Source organism: Pan paniscus, chromosome 1, assembly GCF_029289425.2.
Source record: "Pan paniscus chromosome 1, NHGRI_mPanPan1-v2.0_pri, whole genome shotgun sequence".
NCBI classification, from domain to species: domain Eukaryota; kingdom Metazoa; phylum Chordata; class Mammalia; order Primates; family Hominidae; genus Pan; species Pan paniscus.
Genome location: NC_073249.2, coordinates 20,575,617 through 20,589,585, shown reverse-complemented (window position 1 = coordinate 20,589,585; position 13,969 = coordinate 20,575,617). Strand labels below are relative to the sequence as shown.

Here is a 13,969-nt window from a genome sequence, read left to right as displayed (position 1 = left end):
GACCATCCCGGCTGACAGGGTGAAACCCCGTCTCTAGGAAAAATAGAAAAAATTAGCCGGGCGTGGTGGCGGGCGCCTGTAGGCCCAGCTACTCGGGAGGCTGAGGCCGGGGAATGGCGTGAGCCCGGGAGGCGGAGCTTGCAGTGAGCCGAGATGGCGCCACTGCACTCCAGCCTGGGCGACAGAGCGAGACTCCGTCTGGAAGAAAAGGAAAGAAAAAGCAAAAAGCCAAAGAAAAAGCCTACAGCACCCGGTATTCCCAGGCGGTCTCCCATCCAAGTACTAACCAGGCCCGACCCTGCTTAGCTTCCGAGATCAGACGAGATCGGGCGCGTTCAGGGTGGTATGGCCGTAGACGCCGAAGGAGGCGCCTGGCTGCCCCAAGAGCCCGGCCCGGCCCGGCCGTGCCCGCCGGATTGCGGCCGTCACCGCCAGCCCGGGGCCGCGGGGCTCGGATCGGGGACCCCCGAGCCGCTGGCCCGCGGCCTTCCCCCCGGCTCCCGCGCTCCCGAGCTTCCACCACATCGGGCCCGCTCGGAGCAGGGAGTGCTCCGAGGCGTCAGGGCCCAGGGCCCACGATCCTGGGACGCCCTCCGGTCCTCCGCCCTGTCGCGGAGGCAGCGTTCTGGATCCCTCGCCGCACAGGGGCTCCTGCGAGGCCCCCTCTTGCCCCACCCACCCAGAGCCGTCAGGGCTGGCCCAAGGCGAACAGCCGGCGCAGCGGCGCGGGGCCTTTCTCTCACAACGCCCCCACCACGGTCGCTTGTCCCGACCAAGACCCGGCCGGGGGGCAAGAGGGCGTGGGGTGTAGCCGGTCGGGGGGTGGCCCTGTTTTGCCCCGCGCTGGCACTAGAGGCGGCGGCCTGATCTCGGGTGAGAGGGCCTGAGAGAAACCCAGACACACCCCACCACCACCAGGAGCAAATCCACTCCCCCACACAGAGACAACACGCGGGCGCGCTCGCACGCGCTCGCGCGGACACACACACACAGACACACACACAGACACAGACACACACGCACGCACACGCACGCGCGCGCACGCACACACACACGCGGCTTGGAGGAGAGCAAGGACGAGATGGATGGAGAGATAGAAACTGAGGGAGGGAGAGAGACAGCGATCGAGAGAGACAGGCGAGGGCGAGAGGGAAGGAGACAGACAGAGAGGCTGAGAAAGAGAGAGGGACAGAGAAAGAGAGAGAGAGAGAGACAGAGAGACAGAGGGAAAACGACAGAAGTAGCGCGAGGTCCAGGGGGAAACCTAGAAGAGAGAGGCGGAGGGAGCTAGAGAGCGAGAGCGATAGAGCCTTAGAGAGGAAGCGCCCGGCTCCGTTAGGCAGCGCCCTCTTGAGCAGGCCGGGGCAGGGTGGAGGGGGCTTGGGCTGCGCCAGAGCACGCGGGCCAGGCGGTCCGTGCGAGAGGAGCAACGGAGCGCGGAGACGGGCTTTTTCTTGGATGAATTGCTTGCTTTGGAGGTGGGTTTCGTAGGCTCCTGCCTTTCTTGGCACCTCCCTGTGCTCTGGGTGCCTTGCGGCGGGCCCCGAGATTTGCAGAGCGTGCCCGCCCGTTTGGCGGGAGCCGTGGCCCCGGGCGGGCCCGGAGGCCTGGGTCTCCGGCGTGTCCTCGGGACTGGAGTCGTCGACACGAAGTGGGGGGCATTGGGAATCCCGGGTGCACAGGGACTGTTTTCCTGGTGGCTGGCGAAGCAATGCCCTTCCCCCGGGTAAAGCAGCCCATGCGTTCTGGAGCCGAGGTCTTGGCTGGCGTCTGTGGTTCCCGCTGCCCCTGCCCGCCCCTTCCCCCGGTTTGGAAGGGTGCGACGACGGCGCCCGACGGGTGAATGGAATCGCCTGGGCGTTCCGGGAGCGGGAAGGTACCGCGAACGGCAGGGAACCCGCGGCTGCGCCTTTGGGGTCCGGCCCGCTGCCCTCCCAGGCTGGAGCCGGGCTCCTGGCGGGGCGGCGGCGAGGCGGAAGCGGTGGGATGCTGCTGCCCGGCGTGCAGTAGGGGCGGAGCCCCAGGAGGAGGACCCCGGCTGCGGCTGCGGCGGGGGTGTAGGTGGGCGGTAAAGGGGGAGCAGAGTCAGGGGAGGTTGGCAAGCATGGCGACTGTAGGGGGAAGGGAGGCAGCGGGGAAGCCAAAAGAGCCTACAGCAGGCCGGGCGGGCGCGGTGGCTCCCGCCTGTAATCCCAGCACTCTGGGAGGCCGAGGCGGGTGGATCACGAGGTCAGGAGCTCGAGACCATCCCGGCTGACAGGGTGAAACCCCGTCTCTAGGAAAAATAGAAAAAATTAGCCGGGCGTGGTGGCGGGCGCCTGTAGGCCCAGCTACTCGGGAGGCTGAGGCCGGGGAATGGCGTGAGCCCGGGAGGCGGAGCTTGCAGTGAGCCGAGATGGCGCCACTGCACTCCAGCCTGGGCGACAGAGCGAGACTCCGTCTGGAAGAAAAGGAAAGAAAAAGCAAAAAGCCAAAGAAAAAGCCTACAGCACCCGGTATTCCCAGGCGGTCTCCCATCCAAGTACTAACCAGGCCCGACCCTGCTTAGCTTCCGAGATCAGACGAGATCGGGCGCGTTCAGGGTGGTATGGCCGTAGACGCCGAAGGAGGCGCCTGGCTGCCCCAAGAGCCCGGCCCGGCCCGGCCGTGCCCGCCGGATTGCGGCCGTCACCGCCAGCCCGGGGCCGCGGGGCTCGGATCGGGGACCCCCGAGCCGCTGGCCCGCGGCCTTCCCCCCGGCTCCCGCGCTCCCGAGCTTCCACCACATCGGGCCCGCTCGGAGCAGGGAGTGCTCCGAGGCGTCAGGGCCCAGGGCCCACGATCCTGGGACGCCCTCCGGTCCTCCGCCCTGTCGCGGAGGCAGCGTTCTGGATCCCTCGCCGCACAGGGGCTCCTGCGAGGCCCCCTCTTGCCCCACCCACCCAGAGCCGTCAGGGCTGGCCCAAGGCGAACAGCCGGCGCAGCGGCGCGGGGCCTTTCTCTCACAACGCCCCCACCACGGTCGCTTGTCCCGACCAAGACCCGGCCGGGGGGCAAGAGGGCGTGGGGTGTAGCCGGTCGGGGGGTGGCCCTGTTTTGCCCCGCGCTGGCACTAGAGGCGGCGGCCTGATCTCGGGTGAGAGGGCCTGAGAGAAACCCAGACACACCCCACCACCACCAGGAGCAAATCCACTCCCCCACACAGAGACAACACGCGGGCGCGCTCGCACGCGCTCGCGCGGACACACACACACAGACACACACACAGACACAGACACACACGCACGCACACGCACGCGCGCGCACGCACACACACACGCGGCTTGGAGGAGAGCAAGGACGAGATGGATGGAGAGATAGAAACTGAGGGAGGGAGAGAGACAGCGATCGAGAGAGACAGGCGAGGGCGAGAGGGAAGGAGACAGACAGAGAGGCTGAGAAAGAGAGAGGGACAGAGAAAGAGAGAGAGAGAGAGACAGAGAGACAGAGGGAAAACGACAGAAGTAGCGCGAGGTCCAGGGGGAAACCTAGAAGAGAGAGGCGGAGGGAGCTAGAGAGCGAGAGCGATAGAGCCTTAGAGAGGAAGCGCCCGGCTCCGTTAGGCAGCGCCCTCTTGAGCAGGCCGGGGCAGGGTGGAGGGGGCTTGGGCTGCGCCAGAGCACGCGGGCCAGGCGGTCCGTGCGAGAGGAGCAACGGAGCGCGGAGACGGGCTTTTTCTTGGATGAATTGCTTGCTTTGGAGGTGGGTTTCGTAGGCTCCTGCCTTTCTTGGCACCTCCCTGTGCTCTGGGTGCCTTGCGGCGGGCCCCGAGATTTGCAGAGCGTGCCCGCCCGTTTGGCGGGAGCCGTGGCCCCGGGCGGGCCCGGAGGCCTGGGTCTCCGGCGTGTCCTTGGGACTGGAGTCGTCGACACGAAGTGGGGGGCATTGGGAATCCCGGGTGCACAGGGACTGTTTTCCTGGTGGCTGGCGAAGCAATGCCCTTCCCCCGGGTAAAGCAGCCCATGCGTTCTGGAGCCGAGGTCTTGGCTGGCGTCTGTGGTTCCCGCTGCCCCTGCCCGCCCCTTCCCCCGGTTTGGAAGGGTGCGACGACGGCGCCCGACGGGTGAATGGAATCGCCTGGGCGTTCCGGGAGCGGGAAGGTACCGCGAACGGCAGGGAACCCGCGGCTGCGCCTTTGGGGTCCGGCCCGCTGCCCTCCCAGGCTGGAGCCGGGCTCCTGGCGGGGCGGCGGCGAGGCGGAAGCGGTGGGATGCTGCTGCCCGGCGTGCAGTAGGGGCGGAGCCCCAGGAGGAGGACCCCGGCTGCGGCTGCGGCGGGGGTGTAGGTGGGCGGTAAAGGGGGAGCAGAGTCAGGGGAGGTTGGCAAGCATGGCGACTGTAGGGGGAAGGGAGGCAGCGGGGAAGCCAAAAGAGCCTACAGCAGGCCGGGCGGGCGCGGTGGCTCCCGCCTGTAATCCCAGCACTCTGGGAGGCCGAGGCGGGTGGATCACGAGGTCAGGAGCTCGAGACCATCCCGGCTGACAGGGTGAAACCCCGTCTCTAGGAAAAATAGAAAAAATTAGCCGGGCGTGGTGGCGGGCGCCTGTAGGCCCAGCTACTCGGGAGGCTGAGGCCGGGGAATGGCGTGAGCCCGGGAGGCGGAGCTTGCAGTGAGCCGAGATGGCGCCACTGCACTCCAGCCTGGGCGACAGAGCGAGACTCCGTCTGGAAGAAAAGGAAAGAAAAAGCAAAAAGCCAAAGAAAAAGCCTACAGCACCCGGTATTCCCAGGCGGTCTCCCATCCAAGTACTAACCAGGCCCGACCCTGCTTAGCTTCCGAGATCAGACGAGATCGGGCGCGTTCAGGGTGGTATGGCCGTAGACGCCGAAGGAGGCGCCTGGCTGCCCCAAGAGCCCGGCCCGGCCCGGCCGTGCCCGCCGGATTGCGGCCGTCACCGCCAGCCCGGGGCCGCGGGGCTCGGATCGGGGACCCCCGAGCCGCTGGCCCGCGGCCTTCCCCCCGGCTCCCGCGCTCCCGAGCTTCCACCACATCGGGCCCGCTCGGAGCAGGGAGTGCTCCGAGGCGTCAGGGCCCAGGGCCCACGATCCTGGGACGCCCTCCGGTCCTCCGCCCTGTCGCGGAGGCAGCGTTCTGGATCCCTCGCCGCACAGGGGCTCCTGCGAGGCCCCCTCTTGCCCCACCCACCCAGAGCCGTCAGGGCTGGCCCAAGGCGAACAGCCGGCGCAGCGGCGCGGGGCCTTTCTCTCACAACGCCCCCACCACGGTCGCTTGTCCCGACCAAGACCCGGCCGGGGGGCAAGAGGGCGTGGGGTGTAGCCGGTCGGGGGGTGGCCCTGTTTTGCCCCGCGCTGGCACTAGAGGCGGCGGCCTGATCTCGGGTGAGAGGGCCTGAGAGAAACCCAGACACACCCCACCACCACCAGGAGCAAATCCACTCCCCCACACAGAGACAACACGCGGGCGCGCTCGCACGCGCTCGCGCGGACACACACACACAGACACACACACAGACACAGACACACACGCACGCACACGCACGCGCGCGCACGCACACACACACGCGGCTTGGAGGAGAGCAAGGACGAGATGGATGGAGAGATAGAAACTGAGGGAGGGAGAGAGACAGCGATCGAGAGAGACAGGCGAGGGCGAGAGGGAAGGAGACAGACAGAGAGGCTGAGAAAGAGAGAGGGACAGAGAAAGAGAGAGAGAGAGAGACAGAGAGACAGAGGGAAAACGACAGAAGTAGCGCGAGGTCCAGGGGGAAACCTAGAAGAGAGAGGCGGAGGGAGCTAGAGAGCGAGAGCGATAGAGCCTTAGAGAGGAAGCGCCCGGCTCCGTTAGGCAGCGCCCTCTTGAGCAGGCCGGGGCAGGGTGGAGGGGGCTTGGGCTGCGCCAGAGCACGCGGGCCAGGCGGTCCGTGCGAGAGGAGCAACGGAGCGCGGAGACGGGCTTTTTCTTGGATGAATTGCTTGCTTTGGAGGTGGGTTTCGTAGGCTCCTGCCTTTCTTGGCACCTCCCTGTGCTCTGGGTGCCTTGCGGCGGGCCCCGAGATTTGCAGAGCGTGCCCGCCCGTTTGGCGGGAGCCGTGGCCCCGGGCGGGCCCGGAGGCCTGGGTCTCCGGCGTGTCCTCGGGACTGGAGTCGTCGACACGAAGTGGGGGGCATTGGGAATCCCGGGTGCACAGGGACTGTTTTCCTGGTGGCTGGCGAAGCAATGCCCTTCCCCCGGGTAAAGCAGCCCATGCGTTCTGGAGCCGAGGTCTTGGCTGGCGTCTGTGGTTCCCGCTGCCCCTGCCCGCCCCTTCCCCCGGTTTGGAAGGGTGCGACGACGGCGCCCGACGGGTGAATGGAATCGCCTGGGCGTTCCGGGAGCGGGAAGGTACCGCGAACGGCAGGGAACCCGCGGCTGCGCCTTTGGGGTCCGGCCCGCTGCCCTCCCAGGCTGGAGCCGGGCTCCTGGCGGGGCGGCGGCGAGGCGGAAGCGGTGGGATGCTGCTGCCCGGCGTGCAGTAGGGGCGGAGCCCCAGGAGGAGGACCCCGGCTGCGGCTGCGGCGGGGGTGTAGGTGGGCGGTAAAGGGGGAGCAGAGTCAGGGGAGGTTGGCAAGCATGGCGACTGTAGGGGGAAGGGAGGCAGCGGGGAAGCCAAAAGAGCCTACAGCAGGCCGGGCGGGCGCGGTGGCTCCCGCCTGTAATCCCAGCACTCTGGGAGGCCGAGGCGGGTGGATCACGAGGTCAGGAGCTCGAGACCATCCCGGCTGACAGGGTGAAACCCCGTCTCTAGGAAAAATAGAAAAAATTAGCCGGGCGTGGTGGCGGGCGCCTGTAGGCCCAGCTACTCGGGAGGCTGAGGCCGGGGAATGGCGTGAGCCCGGGAGGCGGAGCTTGCAGTGAGCCGAGATGGCGCCACTGCACTCCAGCCTGGGCGACAGAGCGAGACTCCGTCTGGAAGAAAAGGAAAGAAAAAGCAAAAAGCCAAAGAAAAAGCCTACAGCACCCGGTATTCCCAGGCGGTCTCCCATCCAAGTACTAACCAGGCCCGACCCTGCTTAGCTTCCGAGATCAGACGAGATCGGGCGCGTTCAGGGTGGTATGGCCGTAGACGCCGAAGGAGGCGCCTGGCTGCCCCAAGAGCCCGGCCCGGCCCGGCCGTGCCCGCCGGATTGCGGCCGTCACCGCCAGCCCGGGGCCGCGGGGCTCGGATCGGGGACCCCCGAGCCGCTGGCCCGCGGCCTTCCCCCCGGCTCCCGCGCTCCCGAGCTTCCACCACATCGGGCCCGCTCGGAGCAGGGAGTGCTCCGAGGCGTCAGGGCCCAGGGCCCACGATCCTGGGACGCCCTCCGGTCCTCCGCCCTGTCGCGGAGGCAGCGTTCTGGATCCCTCGCCGCACAGGGGCTCCTGCGAGGCCCCCTCTTGCCCCACCCACCCAGAGCCGTCAGGGCTGGCCCAAGGCGAACAGCCGGCGCAGCGGCGCGGGGCCTTTCTCTCACAACGCCCCCACCACGGTCGCTTGTCCCGACCAAGACCCGGCCGGGGGGCAAGAGGGCGTGGGGTGTAGCCGGTCGGGGGGTGGCCCTGTTTTGCCCCGCGCTGGCACTAGAGGCGGCGGCCTGATCTCGGGTGAGAGGGCCTGAGAGAAACCCAGACACACCCCACCACCACCAGGAGCAAATCCACTCCCCCACACAGAGACAACACGCGGGCGCGCTCGCACGCGCTCGCGCGGACACACACACACAGACACACACACAGACACAGACACACACGCACGCACACGCACGCGCGCGCACGCACACACACACGCGGCTTGGAGGAGAGCAAGGACGAGATGGATGGAGAGATAGAAACTGAGGGAGGGAGAGAGACAGCGATCGAGAGAGACAGGCGAGGGCGAGAGGGAAGGAGACAGACAGAGAGGCTGAGAAAGAGAGAGGGACAGAGAAAGAGAGAGAGAGAGAGACAGAGAGACAGAGGGAAAACGACAGAAGTAGCGCGAGGTCCAGGGGGAAACCTAGAAGAGAGAGGCGGAGGGAGCTAGAGAGCGAGAGCGATAGAGCCTTAGAGAGGAAGCGCCCGGCTCCGTTAGGCAGCGCCCTCTTGAGCAGGCCGGGGCAGGGTGGAGGGGGCTTGGGCTGCGCCAGAGCACGCGGGCCAGGCGGTCCGTGCGAGAGGAGCAACGGAGCGCGGAGACGGGCTTTTTCTTGGATGAATTGCTTGCTTTGGAGGTGGGTTTCGTAGGCTCCTGCCTTTCTTGGCACCTCCCTGTGCTCTGGGTGCCTTGCGGCGGGCCCCGAGATTTGCAGAGCGTGCCCGCCCGTTTGGCGGGAGCCGTGGCCCCGGGCGGGCCCGGAGGCCTGGGTCTCCGGCGTGTCCTCGGGACTGGAGTCGTCGACACGAAGTGGGGGGCATTGGGAATCCCGGGTGCACAGGGACTGTTTTCCTGGTGGCTGGCGAAGCAATGCCCTTCCCCCGGGTAAAGCAGCCCATGCGTTCTGGAGCCGAGGTCTTGGCTGGCGTCTGTGGTTCCCGCTGCCCCTGCCCGCCCCTTCCCCCGGTTTGGAAGGGTGCGACGACGGCGCCCGACGGGTGAATGGAATCGCCTGGGCGTTCCGGGAGCGGGAAGGTACCGCGAACGGCAGGGAACCCGCGGCTGCGCCTTTGGGGTCCGGCCCGCTGCCCTCCCAGGCTGGAGCCGGGCTCCTGGCGGGGCGGCGGCGAGGCGGAAGCGGTGGGATGCTGCTGCCCGGCGTGCAGTAGGGGCGGAGCCCCAGGAGGAGGACCCCGGCTGCGGCTGCGGCGGGGGTGTAGGTGGGCGGTAAAGGGGGAGCAGAGTCAGGGGAGGTTGGCAAGCATGGCGACTGTAGGGGGAAGGGAGGCAGCGGGGAAGCCAAAAGAGCCTACAGCAGGCCGGGCGGGCGCGGTGGCTCCCGCCTGTAATCCCAGCACTCTGGGAGGCCGAGGCGGGTGGATCACGAGGTCAGGAGCTCGAGACCATCCCGGCTGACAGGGTGAAACCCCGTCTCTAGGAAAAATAGAAAAAATTAGCCGGGCGTGGTGGCGGGCGCCTGTAGGCCCAGCTACTCGGGAGGCTGAGGCCGGGGAATGGCGTGAGCCCGGGAGGCGGAGCTTGCAGTGAGCCGAGATGGCGCCACTGCACTCCAGCCTGGGCGACAGAGCGAGACTCCGTCTGGAAGAAAAGGAAAGAAAAAGCAAAAAGCCAAAGAAAAAGCCTACAGCACCCGGTATTCCCAGGCGGTCTCCCATCCAAGTACTAACCAGGCCCGACCCTGCTTAGCTTCCGAGATCAGACGAGATCGGGCGCGTTCAGGGTGGTATGGCCGTAGACGCCGAAGGAGGCGCCTGGCTGCCCCAAGAGCCCGGCCCGGCCCGGCCGTGCCCGCCGGATTGCGGCCGTCACCGCCAGCCCGGGGCCGCGGGGCTCGGATCGGGGACCCCCGAGCCGCTGGCCCGCGGCCTTCCCCCCGGCTCCCGCGCTCCCGAGCTTCCACCACATCGGGCCCGCTCGGAGCAGGGAGTGCTCCGAGGCGTCAGGGCCCAGGGCCCACGATCCTGGGACGCCCTCCGGTCCTCCGCCCTGTCGCGGAGGCAGCGTTCTGGATCCCTCGCCGCACAGGGGCTCCTGCGAGGCCCCCTCTTGCCCCACCCACCCAGAGCCGTCAGGGCTGGCCCAAGGCGAACAGCCGGCGCAGCGGCGCGGGGCCTTTCTCTCACAACGCCCCCACCACGGTCGCTTGTCCCGACCAAGACCCGGCCGGGGGGCAAGAGGGCGTGGGGTGTAGCCGGTCGGGGGGTGGCCCTGTTTTGCCCCGCGCTGGCACTAGAGGCGGCGGCCTGATCTCGGGTGAGAGGGCCTGAGAGAAACCCAGACACACCCCACCACCACCAGGAGCAAATCCACTCCCCCACACAGAGACAACACGCGGGCGCGCTCGCACGCGCTCGCGCGGACACACACACACAGACACACACACAGACACAGACACACACGCACGCACACGCACGCGCGCGCACGCACACACACACGCGGCTTGGAGGAGAGCAAGGACGAGATGGATGGAGAGATAGAAACTGAGGGAGGGAGAGAGACAGCGATCGAGAGAGACAGGCGAGGGCGAGAGGGAAGGAGACAGACAGAGAGGCTGAGAAAGAGAGAGGGACAGAGAAAGAGAGAGAGAGAGAGACAGAGAGACAGAGGGAAAACGACAGAAGTAGCGCGAGGTCCAGGGGGAAACCTAGAAGAGAGAGGCGGAGGGAGCTAGAGAGCGAGAGCGATAGAGCCTTAGAGAGGAAGCGCCCGGCTCCGTTAGGCAGCGCCCTCTTGAGCAGGCCGGGGCAGGGTGGAGGGGGCTTGGGCTGCGCCAGAGCACGCGGGCCAGGCGGTCCGTGCGAGAGGAGCAACGGAGCGCGGAGACGGGCTTTTTCTTGGATGAATTGCTTGCTTTGGAGGTGGGTTTCGTAGGCTCCTGCCTTTCTTGGCACCTCCCTGTGCTCTGGGTGCCTTGCGGCGGGCCCCGAGATTTGCAGAGCGTGCCCGCCCGTTTGGCGGGAGCCGTGGCCCCGGGCGGGCCCGGAGGCCTGGGTCTCCGGCGTGTCCTCGGGACTGGAGTCGTCGACACGAAGTGGGGGGCATTGGGAATCCCGGGTGCACAGGGACTGTTTTCCTGGTGGCTGGCGAAGCAATGCCCTTCCCCCGGGTAAAGCAGCCCATGCGTTCTGGAGCCGAGGTCTTGGCTGGCGTCTGTGGTTCCCGCTGCCCCTGCCCGCCCCTTCCCCCGGTTTGGAAGGGTGCGACGACGGCGCCCGACGGGTGAATGGAATCGCCTGGGCGTTCCGGGAGCGGGAAGGTACCGCGAACGGCAGGGAACCCGCGGCTGCGCCTTTGGGGTCCGGCCCGCTGCCCTCCCAGGCTGGAGCCGGGCTCCTGGCGGGGCGGCGGCGAGGCGGAAGCGGTGGGATGCTGCTGCCCGGCGTGCAGTAGGGGCGGAGCCCCAGGAGGAGGACCCCGGCTGCGGCTGCGGCGGGGGTGTAGGTGGGCGGTAAAGGGGGAGCAGAGTCAGGGGAGGTTGGCAAGCATGGCGACTGTAGGGGGAAGGGAGGCAGCGGGGAAGCCAAAAGAGCCTACAGCAGGCCGGGCGGGCGCGGTGGCTCCCGCCTGTAATCCCAGCACTCTGGGAGGCCGAGGCGGGTGGATCACGAGGTCAGGAGCTCGAGACCATCCCGGCTGACAGGGTGAAACCCCGTCTCTAGGAAAAATAGAAAAAATTAGCCGGGCGTGGTGGCGGGCGCCTGTAGGCCCAGCTACTCGGGAGGCTGAGGCCGGGGAATGGCGTGAGCCCGGGAGGCGGAGCTTGCAGTGAGCCGAGATGGCGCCACTGCACTCCAGCCTGGGCGACAGAGCGAGACTCCGTCTGGAAGAAAAGGAAAGAAAAAGCAAAAAGCCAAAGAAAAAGCCTACAGCACCCGGTATTCCCAGGCGGTCTCCCATCCAAGTACTAACCAGGCCCGACCCTGCTTAGCTTCCGAGATCAGACGAGATCGGGCGCGTTCAGGGTGGTATGGCCGTAGACGCCGAAGGAGGCGCCTGGCTGCCCCAAGAGCCCGGCCCGGCCCGGCCGTGCCCGCCGGATTGCGGCCGTCACCGCCAGCCCGGGGCCGCGGGGCTCGGATCGGGGACCCCCGAGCCGCTGGCCCGCGGCCTTCCCCCCGGCTCCCGCGCTCCCGAGCTTCCACCACATCGGGCCCGCTCGGAGCAGGGAGTGCTCCGAGGCGTCAGGGCCCAGGGCCCACGATCCTGGGACGCCCTCCGGTCCTCCGCCCTGTCGCGGAGGCAGCGTTCTGGATCCCTCGCCGCACAGGGGCTCCTGCGAGGCCCCCTCTTGCCCCACCCACCCAGAGCCGTCAGGGCTGGCCCAAGGCGAACAGCCGGCGCAGCGGCGCGGGGCCTTTCTCTCACAACGCCCCCACCACGGTCGCTTGTCCCGACCAAGACCCGGCCGGGGGGCAAGAGGGCGTGGGGTGTAGCCGGTCGGGGGGTGGCCCTGTTTTGCCCCGCGCTGGCACTAGAGGCGGCGGCCTGATCTCGGGTGAGAGGGCCTGAGAGAAACCCAGACACACCCCACCACCACCAGGAGCAAATCCACTCCCCCACACAGAGACAACACGCGGGCGCGCTCGCACGCGCTCGCGCGGACACACACACACAGACACACACACAGACACAGACACACACGCACGCACACGCACGCGCGCGCACGCACACACACACGCGGCTTGGAGGAGAGCAAGGACGAGATGGATGGAGAGATAGAAACTGAGGGAGGGAGAGAGACAGCGATCGAGAGAGACAGGCGAGGGCGAGAGGGAAGGAGACAGACAGAGAGGCTGAGAAAGAGAGAGGGACAGAGAAAGAGAGAGAGAGAGAGACAGAGAGACAGAGGGAAAACGACAGAAGTAGCGCGAGGTCCAGGGGGAAACCTAGAAGAGAGAGGCGGAGGGAGCTAGAGAGCGAGAGCGATAGAGCCTTAGAGAGGAAGCGCCCGGCTCCGTTAGGCAGCGCCCTCTTGAGCAGGCCGGGGCAGGGTGGAGGGGGCTTGGGCTGCGCCAGAGCACGCGGGCCAGGCGGTCCGTGCGAGAGGAGCAACGGAGCGCGGAGACGGGCTTTTTCTTGGATGAATTGCTTGCTTTGGAGGTGGGTTTCGTAGGCTCCTGCCTTTCTTGGCACCTCCCTGTGCTCTGGGTGCCTTGCGGCGGGCCCCGAGATTTGCAGAGCGTGCCCGCCCGTTTGGCGGGAGCCGTGGCCCCGGGCGGGCCCGGAGGCCTGGGTCTCCGGCGTGTCCTCGGGACTGGAGTCGTCGACACGAAGTGGGGGGCATTGGGAATCCCGGGTGCACAGGGACTGTTTTCCTGGTGGCTGGCGAAGCAATGCCCTTCCCCCGGGTAAAGCAGCCCATGCGTTCTGGAGCCGAGGTCTTGGCTGGCGTCTGTGGTTCCCGCTGCCCCTGCCCGCCCCTTCCCCCGGTTTGGAAGGGTGCGACGACGGCGCCCGACGGGTGAATGGAATCGCCTGGGCGTTCCGGGAGCGGGAAGGTACCGCGAACGGCAGGGAACCCGCGGCTGCGCCTTTGGGGTCCGGCCCGCTGCCCTCCCAGGCTGGAGCCGGGCTCCTGGCGGGGCGGCGGCGAGGCGGAAGCGGTGGGATGCTGCTGCCCGGCGTGCAGTAGGGGCGGAGCCCCAGGAGGAGGACCCCGGCTGCGGCTGCGGCGGGGGTGTAGGTGGGCGGTAAAGGGGGAGCAGAGTCAGGGGAGGTTGGCAAGCATGGCGACTGTAGGGGGAAGGGAGGCAGCGGGGAAGCCAAAAGAGCCTACAGCAGGCCGGGCGGGCGCGGTGGCTCCCGCCTGTAATCCCAGCACTCTGGGAGGCCGAGGCGGGTGGATCACGAGGTCAGGAGCTCGAGACCATCCCGGCTGACAGGGTGAAACCCCGTCTCTAGGAAAAATAGAAAAAATTAGCCGGGCGTGGTGGCGGGCGCCTGTAGGCCCAGCTACTCGGGAGGCTGAGGCCGGGGAATGGCGTGAGCCCGGGAGGCGGAGCTTGCAGTGAGCCGAGATGGCGCCACTGCACTCCAGCCTGGGCGACAGAGCGAGACTCCGTCTGGAAGAAAAGGAAAGAAAAAGCAAAAAGCCAAAGAAAAAGCCTACAGCACCCGGTATTCCCAGGCGGTCTCCCATCCAAGTACTAACCAGGCCCGACCCTGCTTAGCTTCCGAGATCAGACGAGATCGGGCGCGTTCAGGGTGGTATGGCCGTAGACGCCGAAGGAGGCGCCTGGCTGCCCCAAGAGCCCGGCCCGGCCCGGCCGTGCCCGCCGGATTGCGGCCGTCACCGCCAGCCCGGGGCCGCGGGGCTCGGATCGGGGACCCCCGAGCCGCTGGCCCGCGGCCTTCCCCCCGGCTCCCGCGCTCCCGAGCTTC

At 67.8% G+C, this 13,969-nt stretch overlaps 7 non-coding genes across 7 annotated transcripts; all 7 read right to left on the bottom strand.

Annotated features, from left to right (window-relative positions):
• Positions 1–238: 238 nt before the first annotated feature.
• On the bottom strand, positions 239–357 carry LOC129395129 (5S ribosomal RNA). Its single transcript, XR_008622619.1, has one exon. It is a non-coding gene; the product is annotated as a 5S ribosomal RNA (ribosomal RNA).
• Positions 358–2,480: 2,123 nt separating this feature from the next.
• On the bottom strand, positions 2,481–2,599 carry LOC129395127 (5S ribosomal RNA). Its single transcript, XR_008622618.1, has one exon. It is a non-coding gene; the product is annotated as a 5S ribosomal RNA (ribosomal RNA).
• Positions 2,600–4,722: 2,123 nt separating this feature from the next.
• Positions 4,723–4,841, bottom strand: LOC129395123 (5S ribosomal RNA). The gene has a single exon (XR_008622610.2). It is a non-coding gene; the product is annotated as a 5S ribosomal RNA (ribosomal RNA).
• Positions 4,842–6,964: 2,123 nt separating this feature from the next.
• On the bottom strand, positions 6,965–7,083 carry LOC129395124 (5S ribosomal RNA). The gene has a single exon (XR_008622616.1). It is a non-coding gene; the product is annotated as a 5S ribosomal RNA (ribosomal RNA).
• A 2,123-nt stretch (positions 7,084–9,206) lies between these two features.
• Positions 9,207–9,325, bottom strand: LOC129395115 (5S ribosomal RNA). Its single transcript, XR_008622600.1, has one exon. It is a non-coding gene; the product is annotated as a 5S ribosomal RNA (ribosomal RNA).
• A 2,123-nt stretch (positions 9,326–11,448) lies between these two features.
• On the bottom strand, positions 11,449–11,567 carry LOC134730099 (5S ribosomal RNA). The gene has a single exon (XR_010111756.1). It is a non-coding gene; the product is annotated as a 5S ribosomal RNA (ribosomal RNA).
• Positions 11,568–13,690: 2,123 nt separating this feature from the next.
• Positions 13,691–13,809, bottom strand: LOC134730063 (5S ribosomal RNA). Its single transcript, XR_010111706.1, has one exon. It is a non-coding gene; the product is annotated as a 5S ribosomal RNA (ribosomal RNA).
• Positions 13,810–13,969: the final 160 nt, after the last annotated feature.